Raw genomic sequence first — 11,220 nt, 5'->3', positions numbered from 1 at the left:
AGAAAGAAAAGAGTCCAAGTAAGGTACAAGAAAGGGAGTCTTGCTCATTCTCACACTCAGAAATCCCATAAAAATACTAAAGTGTCCCAATTTGGCCTGGGCTGGGACCTCTGGCTGCTGTGCTAAGGTCAGTGACAAGGAAAGCATCACAGTATCACAGGTTAAAGGTCAAGTCAGAAGACATCCAGAGACTTGACAACCACCATGCGTGCAGGCAGAGATGCCCAGAGACTGGCTTGCTACTGCACTGCTCAGGAAGGTCCATAGATGCACAGATGCCCACTCACTGCCAGACAGGCTGACTGTAGAAATCTAGAGGCCAGCTTGCCTTCATGCTGTATGGAATGGACAGAAAAGGTCACTCAGGGCTTTGAGCCATATGACCTGCCTGCAGTGGGAGCCATTACAAGATGTAAATGTGTGGTGGACAAATGGGAGAGAAAGAGAATCAGAATGCTTTGAACTTTATGAAGAGAGATGGAACTTGTAAGGGTGGAGACAAATAGACTGTTCATGAGTCCCACAAACTGAGGCAATCCTGAAATCCCAGCTGGGACCATGGCTATACAGCATCAAGGGTTGGTGTAAAGGTCCGTGGCTTATATCGCTACTAGAAACAATGGGGTAGACCATGGTGTAGGCAGCCACCTGGAACCACATGGAGGTCTATAGGCTATACAGAACTGGCCTTACCTCAAGCCTGCAACAGTACTCAGGAGAGTGGGACCTGGGCCCATCTGCAGCAGTCAGGGGGACTTAGCAGGTGAGCTGACTAAGATACTGGAGGGCTGAAAAGTACTGGTAGTTCAGATAAGAGAGAGCTGGTTGGCTATCTAGTTCAATTACCACCCAGGTCCATATTCTGGGTTTGAGCTGGCCCACCCCAAAACCTACACCAGTTGTAAAGGTTTCACATTTGTGAAGGTTGGGCACATGGAAGGGCTAATCTTGTTGATCAAAATATGAAGTATCTCCATGACACAGGGCCACAATAGAAAGACTAGGAGGAATCCTGGTGAAGAAACAAATTGATGGTGTCAAAGATGCCAGAGACCTTGCATCAGACCAATTACTAATTGCAATGAATATTTACAAGTGAAGACAGAGGGGTATATTGTGGGACAAATTGTGACACACTACAGCTTCCACAGAAAAACGTTTTCTATGCTTTATTTTGTTTATTTTGTATGTTTGTGCGTTTTTTATTTGACATTGTTATTTCAAGGGCAGAAGGTGTATATGAGGGGATAGAGAAATGAGTGGAACTGGGATGTGAAACTCATAAAACATCAGTAAAATGTTTATAAAAATAGTAAAATAGAATATATATATATATATATGTGGAAAGGAGATGTAGGGTAAAAAGAAAAGGGAATATATTTATTACATATCTAATATATATGTATATATACCAAAAGAAAACAAGAAACAGAGGATCCCTAAGAGAAAATTATGAGAAAGTAACCCCCAAAGATATTTCAGAGTTTATTTTCTGTTTTGCATCTACTATTGAATATACACCCTACCCTTAAGAATTTGTTTCTCCAGTAAGACTCCAGCAGAGGAAATTAAAATTTCACTTTCAAGTAGTTATAAATTGAAAATTGCTCCTGAGTTGGGAATGGGGACTTCTTTCAGCTCTAAGACCCAGCTGGTACAGCCCTCTGAATACCCTGTGTATGCAGCCTGAATTTCTGTGGGTGCATGTGTGGATCAATTTTCTTGATTTAGAGAGCCTTGTTTGCTTTGTGTCCTGCATGCCCTCTGGTTCTTATATCCTTTCTGTCTCCTAGTCTTTGAAATACTCTAAGTCAAAGCTGGTAAGGTTTGATGAAGACATACCATTTAGTTGCGTGTTCAAAGGTTTCCTACTCTCTGTATGTCTGTCTTTGTTTCCCTCTTCTGAACGATAAAGCTTCTCTGATGATAGTGTGAAGGCCCTGTCCTAGAGGTATAGATAAATGAGTCATTTTCTTGCAATAGTTTGTTGTTTGTAGAACAGTAGTATTTGCTTTAACTCAAGTCCCTGGGCTATGTAATCTCAGTTCTTTGTCGCCCACGCAGTATCTTGTATGGATTCCATCTCTTGGAGTAGGCTTTCAGTACCACAGACAGTACCTTCCTGTACTTAGTGTGTAAGTATGGAGGAGTGAAGGTGCTATGCAGAAACGAGCTCAATTTCTCCAGCTGTGTAAGTGTTGTTTTCAGCAATAGTGCCCTGCTTTCAGTTTGTGGAGTGCAATCTTTAGTCTTGGTACTACCTTAGGTTGTTTGGAGGTTCCCATGTACAATAACTCAATTAGATGTAACCCAATCCTGGTCTTGGAAACTTCACTTGAAGACAAAAGATAGACAGTTGGAACTCTTCCCCACCCATTATTTGGTAACTTTTTTAGATCACCCCATATATTTTAGGAAGCTTCTAATATATTAGATTTCCAATAGCCCTTCAATAGCCCTTCAAATAGTCTTTAATTTTAGCTGTCTCTCCCCTATATTTCCTCCTTGTCCCCATGTGTTTCCCCATCCCTATGGAATCCTTTTCTTTCAACCTCCCTATCTAATCTATCCAGAACAATCCATTGCATTTCCTTTCTTTAACAAGATCTATATGTCCCTATCTTGTCAGTTACCCTATTCCTAACTTCCTTGGATCTACAGTTATAGCTGGGTTATTATTGACTGAATGTCTAATATCCACATGTAAGTAAATAAATACCATTTTTGTCTTTCTGGATCCAGGATTGTTATTTTCTAGTTCCATTTAGCTGAAAATTTCATGGCTTCATTTCTTATCATCTGAGTATTACTCCACTGTACAGATATACACTTTCTTTGGTTGAAGGATATCTAATTTGTTTCCAGTTTCTGGCTATTATGAATAGAGGAGCAATGAACATGGTTCAGCAAGTGTCCTCATGGTAAGATGTACAAGAGTAGTATACATGGATGTTTACGTACATCAATCCCACCTTCCTGCAGAACCAAACTATTGATTTCCATCGCGACTATACAAGTTTCCACTTCTACCACCCATAGATGTGTCTTCCACTTATTCTACATCCTCTCACACATGTATTGTCATCTGTTTTATTTTTCTTCCCAATCTGATGGGTATAAGATGAAACCTCAAAGAAGTTTTTATTTGAATTTCTATGAAGACTGAGGATGTTGAACATTTCTTTAAGTGTTCTCAATAACTTGAGTTCGCTCTTTTGAGAATTTTCTGTTTAGATCTACACCCCATTTCTAAACTGAATAGTTTGTTTTCCTGAATCCTTTGATGTTTTAATTTTATTTATGTATTTTGGATATTATCCATCTATAGGATGTATAGCTGTTAAAAAAAACTCTTTCCGATGCTATAGAGTGCCTCTTTATCAAAATGATGATGTCCTTTGCCATAAAGATGGTTTTCAGTTTCATTAGATCTACTAATTGTTGTACTTAGTGCCTGTGCTATCAGTGTTCCATTCAGAAAATCTTTTCCTGTGCCAATGAATTCAAGGCTATGTCCCACTTTCTCTTTTGTTAAATTCAGTATATCAGTTTTAATGTTAAGGTGTTTGATTCTCCTAGAGTTGCATATTGTACAGGCTCCTAAGTATGAATCAATTTGGATTCTTCCATCCAGTTTGTGTGCCATTTATTGAAGATGCAGTCATTTTTCCAGTGTGTATTTCTATCTTCCTTATCAAAAAACAAACAAACAAATGTCTATGGGTATGTCCTAGAAAATTTGATACAGATCATTTTGTTGGCCCCAAACTATGTTTTCCTATCTCCCAAGTACAAGAATTAATAATCTGCATCACCATGCTTTGCTGGCTCTTGAAATTATTTACATCCTCTGACATTTTGTCTATTGATCAAAATGTTTGTTTTTACACCAAGACCATGCTGTTTTAATTATTATTGCTCTGTGGTATAACTTATAAACAATGATAGTGCTATCTCCAGCAATACTTGTTTCTTGTTCAGGATTGTTTTAGCTATGCTTGGTTTCTTGTGTTTCCATATAAAGCTAAAAATTTTCCTCTCAAGATCTGTAAAGCTGCTGACCCCTGTGGCTGCATTAGGGAATGCTGAAAGAAGCTAAGGAGAAGAGCTATCCTGTAGGAAGACCAGCAGTCTCAATTAAATTGGAACCCCAAGATCTCTTAAACACTGGACAAACAAACAGACAGAATACATCAGCTGATATGAGACACCCAACACACATACACTAGAAGATTTCCCAGTCTGTGTTCATTTGGAGATGATGCACCTAATCCACAAGAGACTGGAGGCCCCAGGGAGTTTAGAGGTCAAGTGGGTGGGGGTAGAAACATCCACGTGGAGACAGGGGGGTTGGGGAGAAGGTGTAGGATATGGAGCAGTCAGAGGGTGGATGGGGGCAGGGAATATGGAGTGTAAAAAATAAATTAATTTATAAAAAAAAATCTGTGAAAATTTGCATTGGAATTTTTATGGGGATTGCATTGAATCTGAAGATAGCTTTTGGTAGGACAGTTTTACAGTATTAATACTAGCAATCTATGAGAATAGGAGATTTTTTTTTTCATCTTCTGATTTCTTCCTTAATTTCTTTCTTCAATATTTTAAAGTTTTCATCTTACTGGTCTGTACTTTTGGTGTTTTGATTATTGTGTGCCAATTTCTTTTATGGTCCAGTCGATTTAGTGTTCTGCATGCATCTCATATTTTGGTAAGCCTCTCCTTTAGGTTAGGCAAATTTTCTTCTATAATTTTGTTGGAAATATTTTCTTTGTCTTTGACCTAGATATCTTCTTATTCTTCTTGTTGTTATTGTCACTGTCATCATCATCCTTCTCTCTCTTTCTTTCATTCCTTCCTTTCTTCTTCTTCTTCTTCTTCTTCTTCTTCTTCTTCTTCTTCTTCTTCTTCTTCTTCTTCTTCTTCTTCTTCTTCTTCTTCTTCTCCTTCTTCCTCTTCTTCCTCTTCTTCTTTTCCAATCATTCTTAGATTTGGCCTTTTCATGGTGTCCTAGATTCCTAGATCCTATATTCTAGGAGTTTTTACATTTAACATTTTCTTTAAGTCATCATTTCTTCCACCATGTCTCAATGCTTGACATTTTCTTTTCATTCTCTCACATTCTCTTAATGAGGCTTGCCTCAGGGGTTCCTTTTCGAGTTCCTAAATTTTTTCCTTCCAAATATTCCTCAGTTTGGATTTCTTTATTGGTTGTATTTCTGTTTCAAAATCTTGAACTGTTTTATTGATTTTTTATACTATTTGTGTTTTCATTGATTTTTTAAAGATTTTATTCATCTCCTCTGTATGAACCTGTATCATATTCAAAGAGGCTATTTTAAGATCTTTGTCTTCTGTTGCAATACCCAGTGTCGTCAGTGTGGCAGAGTTGCTAGGTCATAGTGCAGACAGTTTTGTCCTGGCTGTAATTGCTTGTGTTTTTATACTTTCATCAGGAACCTCTGCTCTAGAGGACTGTAATTCTAGGTGCTGATAGCTGGTCTTGTCTTTCTTGGGTTGGTGTTTTGTTCCTTGATTTCTATTTTCTAGTTCTTAGAAGACTGTGGTGGTTGTGCCTGGTGAAACATTCTTCTGGAATCCTGATACATGGGGGCACTGGAAGCCTGAGTGAAATAGCCTTCTAGTTATTGGGAACTGACACTTAGGAAAGGCAATGACCTGGGACGGTAGTAGCTAAGGGGTTCACATGAGGGACAGAATCAAGGTGTAGTGCCAGGATTTGCCTAGTCTTCTGGGGAAGGGAGCAGAAAATCAGGATAGGCCAAAGCAAGTAATCTGCTACAGAACTGGTGTTAAGACTGAAGAATTGGCTGTAAAGGAGAGGAGAGGAGAGTGTACATCTAGCCTTTCTGCTTTTCTGGCCTACATGGTTGTGTCTGGCTTGGCTGGAGGGTTCCCAGAGAAAGCCTATAGTCAACCCGCCTACTTCACTTTCTGTAGTGGCCTGGGTGTTACCAAAGAATACTTGCTGGATGTGGGAGCTGGATCAAGTAATGAGTGGGGGAAAGGAAGTTTGGAGGGGAGTATCTGTATGAGCCACTAGAAAGTGGAGAAGGGGGAAGACTGGAAACTAGGAAGGAAGCTGTAGCAGGTAGTCTCCTACAGAGCTGGGGATGAGTTTGGGAGGTTAGATTAGGAGAAATAGAGAGATGTAAAATCCTTGAGCTGGTGACACCTGAGCCAAGTGGTGTATAGTATTGTGAACATATAATAGGCTCATATAGTGATACTATCTTGGCTTTAATTACTGAACTGTAGCTATCCTTTTATCATATAATCATTAATAGCATAAGTATTAAGGAATGTAGCATGGAATATTTGGATATTAGTGGTAACAGAAAATTATTTCTGAGATTTCTCTCATATACTAAAATATTGCAGAAATACTGACCATAGAGTACAAAAAGAAGTCTGCATGACTAGTATATGAGAGTGTTTTATAGTGATCTTGTAACTTATGATAAAATATAAAATATACCTATTGCTGTATAATAATGAAACCACAGTAATTAAAACTAACAAGTGTTTCTTTTTCTAGCTTATGATCACACTTGTGGTAGCTACTGCAGGACTCAGTTGGTGATTATCTCCGTGAGACATTGGCTGAAGTTGCTTGGTGATATATTGAGTACACACATAGGTTTCTCTGGAGACAGGTTCCACAACAGCTTCTTTTACAAGTCACCTATCTAGGTGAAAATAACTGGCAGGTGAGAATCAGTTGAAAAAGCCAACAGAACACTCACATAGAAATAACATGTCTTTCATAGCATCTCAACACTCTAAATAAGGGAAATTTTGTCTAGATCCAAGGAGTATAAACTGACAGCTTCCATAAATCAGATTTCATATTTTCACTGATTGCATCTATTGCTTATTTATTTATTTATTTATTTATTTATTTATTTATTTGTGTGTGTGTTTGTATGTGTGTGCATGTATTTTAGAATGCAACTACAAGTCACATGAAAAAACTAAAGGAGTCATTAAACTGAAAATATTTTCAAAACTCTATTATAATTTCTTCTTTGATCCCTAGATTTTAAATATCCAATTTCTATGCAATTGGAAATATTCTAATATTTTAACTTGGTGACATTTAAATTTTATTCAAATAGGATAACCTGAAATTTTTAAATTTATTAATGTTTTCTAGATGACCCAATACATTATGAGTATTTAAAAATGTTTCATCTGCATTTGAAAGAATGCAAATTCTTTCATTATGAGGTAAAATATTCTTCTTGTTCCTTTAATCAAGTTTGTAACTGTGTTTCTAAGTCTTTTATTATCCTGTGAGATGTTTCTATTTTGAATAATTTTTCAATATATATTAGTCTTTACTAATAAAGATTTTTATTATGAATAACTTTATTTCAATTTTAGTCATGTCAAGTTTAACACTTTTTCTTAACTACACTATTAGAGGGTTAAAATGGAAGTGTATCTTAATAGCCTTCATATCTTAATAAGAAGATTTCTCATTTTGAAATAGTTTCTGTTTGGTTGGTGATAGAAATTTCCACAGTTTATTTCTATTGTATCAATATAATTATCTATATTGCTCCTTGTCAGTGGTACATCCTTTAATTTCTTTCATTAGTAAACTTACACACACAACATACACACACATGCACTCTCATGCACTTAGAATCTTGTCTTACAGGGTTTGTGACCTTTTAAAGGACATTTTATATCTTCATATTTCAATTTTTCAAATAAGAAACAAATATAATAAATATGATAAGGGATATGTTTCATCTACTCATTGTGATAATAAAATTAAATGTTAAATGGAAAATTCTCAGAATAGTACTCTTTATAGGAACCATTGAAAAATGTGTTATTACATGTTGGGAGCAGATGGTTCTCTCTTGCCCTGCAGCCTTATTCTCTCCCTCTCTCTCTGCCACTGTGGTCACTGAGAGGCTGGCCGTGCCCTGCCTTGCTGTGCCATGGGTTGGGGAACAAAAGAGAGAAGGGTAGGATGACCTATACTTGGCCAAAGTTTCCATGCTCTGGGCAGTGCAAGTATAGGTGCCTGCCTGCATTCTCTACCCCACCAGGGAGAATCTGGGTCCCAGTCCATGGGGGCAGGGGTGTAGAGATAATGAGACAGCTACAGGAGGTCCTTTGGCCTCCTAAAATTCCAGGGACTTAAGTCACAGCCTCTTGGATATCTCTGGATGTCTCTGGCTGGGAAAGAGGGGACAGAGAGTGGGGAAGGAAGAGGCAGCATGGCTATTCTGTGCTAGCATGGGGCAGGAGAGTCGCTGGTCCCAGTCTCACTGCTGTAGATGCTGGCGCTGCTCGCGTTAGTTAAAAGAAGACAATGCATAGTTGTAAGAAATTTTATTATAGAAAAGGGAGAAAATACGCTGGCCATGACCACATGGAGAGAGGGAGAATGGAGAGGAAGGAGAGGAGAGGAGAAGAAGAGAGAGAAGGGAAGAGAGGAAGAGAGCAGGAGAGCAAGAGAGGAAGAGAGCAAGAGAGAGAGAGGAGGCAAAACACACCTTATATTGTGAGGTGGGGCTATCTGTCTGTGGGGCGGGGCATACCTGGCTGTAGTCACATGACTAGGGGTAGGGTCCAGCTAGAATGCTGGGAGCTTGGGGCATTGTCTATGTGATAGAACACACATCTCCTGGGGGGGAGAAGAGGGGGCTGTGAGAGGTTGTGACTGAAACAGGAGCCAGGGAACCAGGAGGTGTGGCCGAACTCCTTCTGTCCCTTGCAGACAGAAATTATCGCCCATCAGGTTTCCAGAGGTTGTAGACCTGTTACTCAACTGGGCCCAGGTTGCTTGAACAGACCACTGCCCCACAATTACAGTATCATTAATTTAAAATGAATATATTTAATGCTTATGTGACTATTCTACAGGTAAAGAAATAATTAAATGCAACTGAACTGAAAGTTAAATTTTTGCAGTTATTTCTCCTATTGTCTACTTTTTTGCACTATACATTTTATCACTTCAAAAATAATGTGAGAGAAAGCAATCTATAAAATTGCTCTAATCAATTGTAATTTTATTGATCTTTATTTTTTTCTGACCTCAATTAATCCTAGAACTGAACCAGTATTTGTCAGCATTTATTCAATCACTAAGTACATTTTCCTTCACAGCATGCCTTTGGGGATGCATGAAAAAATAAAGAAGCTAAGCATCCTGCTGTCAGAACTGTGAAGAAATATTCTGAGCTAATTGTGTATTTGCTTGTTAAGACAAATGAGGAAATTATTACTGATCCCAGATACCTCTCTGGGATGTCACCATACTGAGCCTGGTCATGGCAGGTACTCAAGCAAATGAAAGAAAAGAGCCCAGCACGTTGATGAAAAGACAACCAACCACAGGGTATCTCAAAAATAATTCTGCCATTGCAGTTGCTTTAGAGTATCTCATTTATAGTATTCAGCATAGCTGCAGGGAGTTTCCCAGCCTATATGGGGTGATGGCCTAAACCAAGTAAATTTTCACAGGAGCATATTCTATAAAATAATAATGAATGTGGCAAAATAAACATTCTGATTAAATTATCTTGGAACTGGAGAAACATGAGCTACGTGAAGTTGACTTTTTAACCACACAAACATTTTGAGAACATTATTTGTTACTTGCCAAAGAAAACTGTAAATTTCCAGAAAGTATTCATATGCTGTTTTCCAAATTCTTTAATCATGAAGTTGAAATTTTCTTGTTGATCCTTGTATAGAATCTGTGCTCCCTGAACAAACACTTAGAAAAACAAAACAAAGAAAAAAAAACAAAATAAAACCCCCTTTATATCCAAGAGGGGAAACCATCATCTCCCTGAATGAATGAAAGTCTAACCAAGAAATTATAATTACTATAGAGAGAACATCTTTAGCAACTTTCTAGATAGCTAGACTCAAACAATTTGTTCTACCATGCACTCCCATTAGATTTATACCTTGCTGATATGATTAAAACATGGGCTTGGGTAGAAAAATTACAAGATGACTTTGAAATACTATGTAATAGTTGAAAATAAGTCATGCTAAAAATGTCAAATGGTAGTCAGTCAGTTGTGGCACACGCCTTTTATCCCAGCACTTGGGAGGCAGAGATAGGTGGATTTCTGAGTTCGAGACCAGCCTGGTCTAGAGTGAGTTCCAGGACAGCCAGGGCTACACAGAGAAATCCTGTCTCGAAAAACAAAACAAAACAAAGAATGTCAAATGGCAATAGTGATATTTATTAAAACTAGTTAGTTGCCCAGAGTACAAACTCCTAAAGTGGGCCATTCACTGGATTCTTCCTTCTCTGTAACAACAAAGAACAGTAAATTATTTTTTATTCTCTAAGTTTCCTGGACAAAGCTATTTTATCACAATAAAAGAAAGGTAATTAACACTCTTGGAAGATAACACAGGCTATTAAGTCATGCTGACACTTTTGACTTGTAACAGTACCTATGGTTACCATAATAAAATAGTACAGTTTGGGAGGCTTAAGCAAAAGCTTTTTCATTATTGTTCTGGAGGCAACTGCAAATTGTAGTTTGGCGTTACTTGACACTTTGGGTCTTTCCAGGAAGAAAATATGGAAGAAAAAGTTGAATTTATAATGCATAAGACAAGTACCTGAAACTATATTTTTTAGAAGAAGGTAATTAAAGGACTATAGAGGGAGACCCAGAAAAAAGTTAATGAAGTCCTAGTTGATAACCTGAGACCTAAGAAGAATGTGAACATAGCCAATGTCACTGTTCCCCAAGATTTTACAACATTATTGAGCTCAAACATAGAAAGGGATGTGGCAGATGGCTAGAATAAGAATTTCCTCGGGACAGCTAGAGAGAGTGAAGCTGGAACTCAGAAAAATCAGCATCACCCAAGAACACTGTGAAAAGAATATGAAACTTATCCTGAGATAAGGAAGTGAAGCAAAATTGGAGGTAATCAGTAACTGATAATGAGCCAGTTTAATGGCCCACTGTACTTAAAGTTATCAAGAACCGACATCTGACATTTACTGCAGGGATATTTGTAATTTTTATTAACAATTCCAGTAAGCCCCAGATTTCTGGGCAATGTGAATCACTGGGAAAAATGTGCTGTTTTAGGGCCAAAATGTGATCTTTTAATGATGTAATAAGGTCAACAGGTCATGAAGCCTCAATTATTTCACCATACTCTAGGAATGGGAGAACACATGAATCAGGCTGTCAA

Source organism: Mastomys coucha, unplaced genomic scaffold (assembly GCF_008632895.1).
Source record: "Mastomys coucha isolate ucsf_1 unplaced genomic scaffold, UCSF_Mcou_1 pScaffold20, whole genome shotgun sequence".
Taxonomy (NCBI): Eukaryota; Metazoa; Chordata; class Mammalia; order Rodentia; family Muridae; genus Mastomys; species Mastomys coucha.
The sequence above is the reverse complement of the archived record's forward strand: the minus strand, read 5'-3'. Positions refer to the sequence as shown.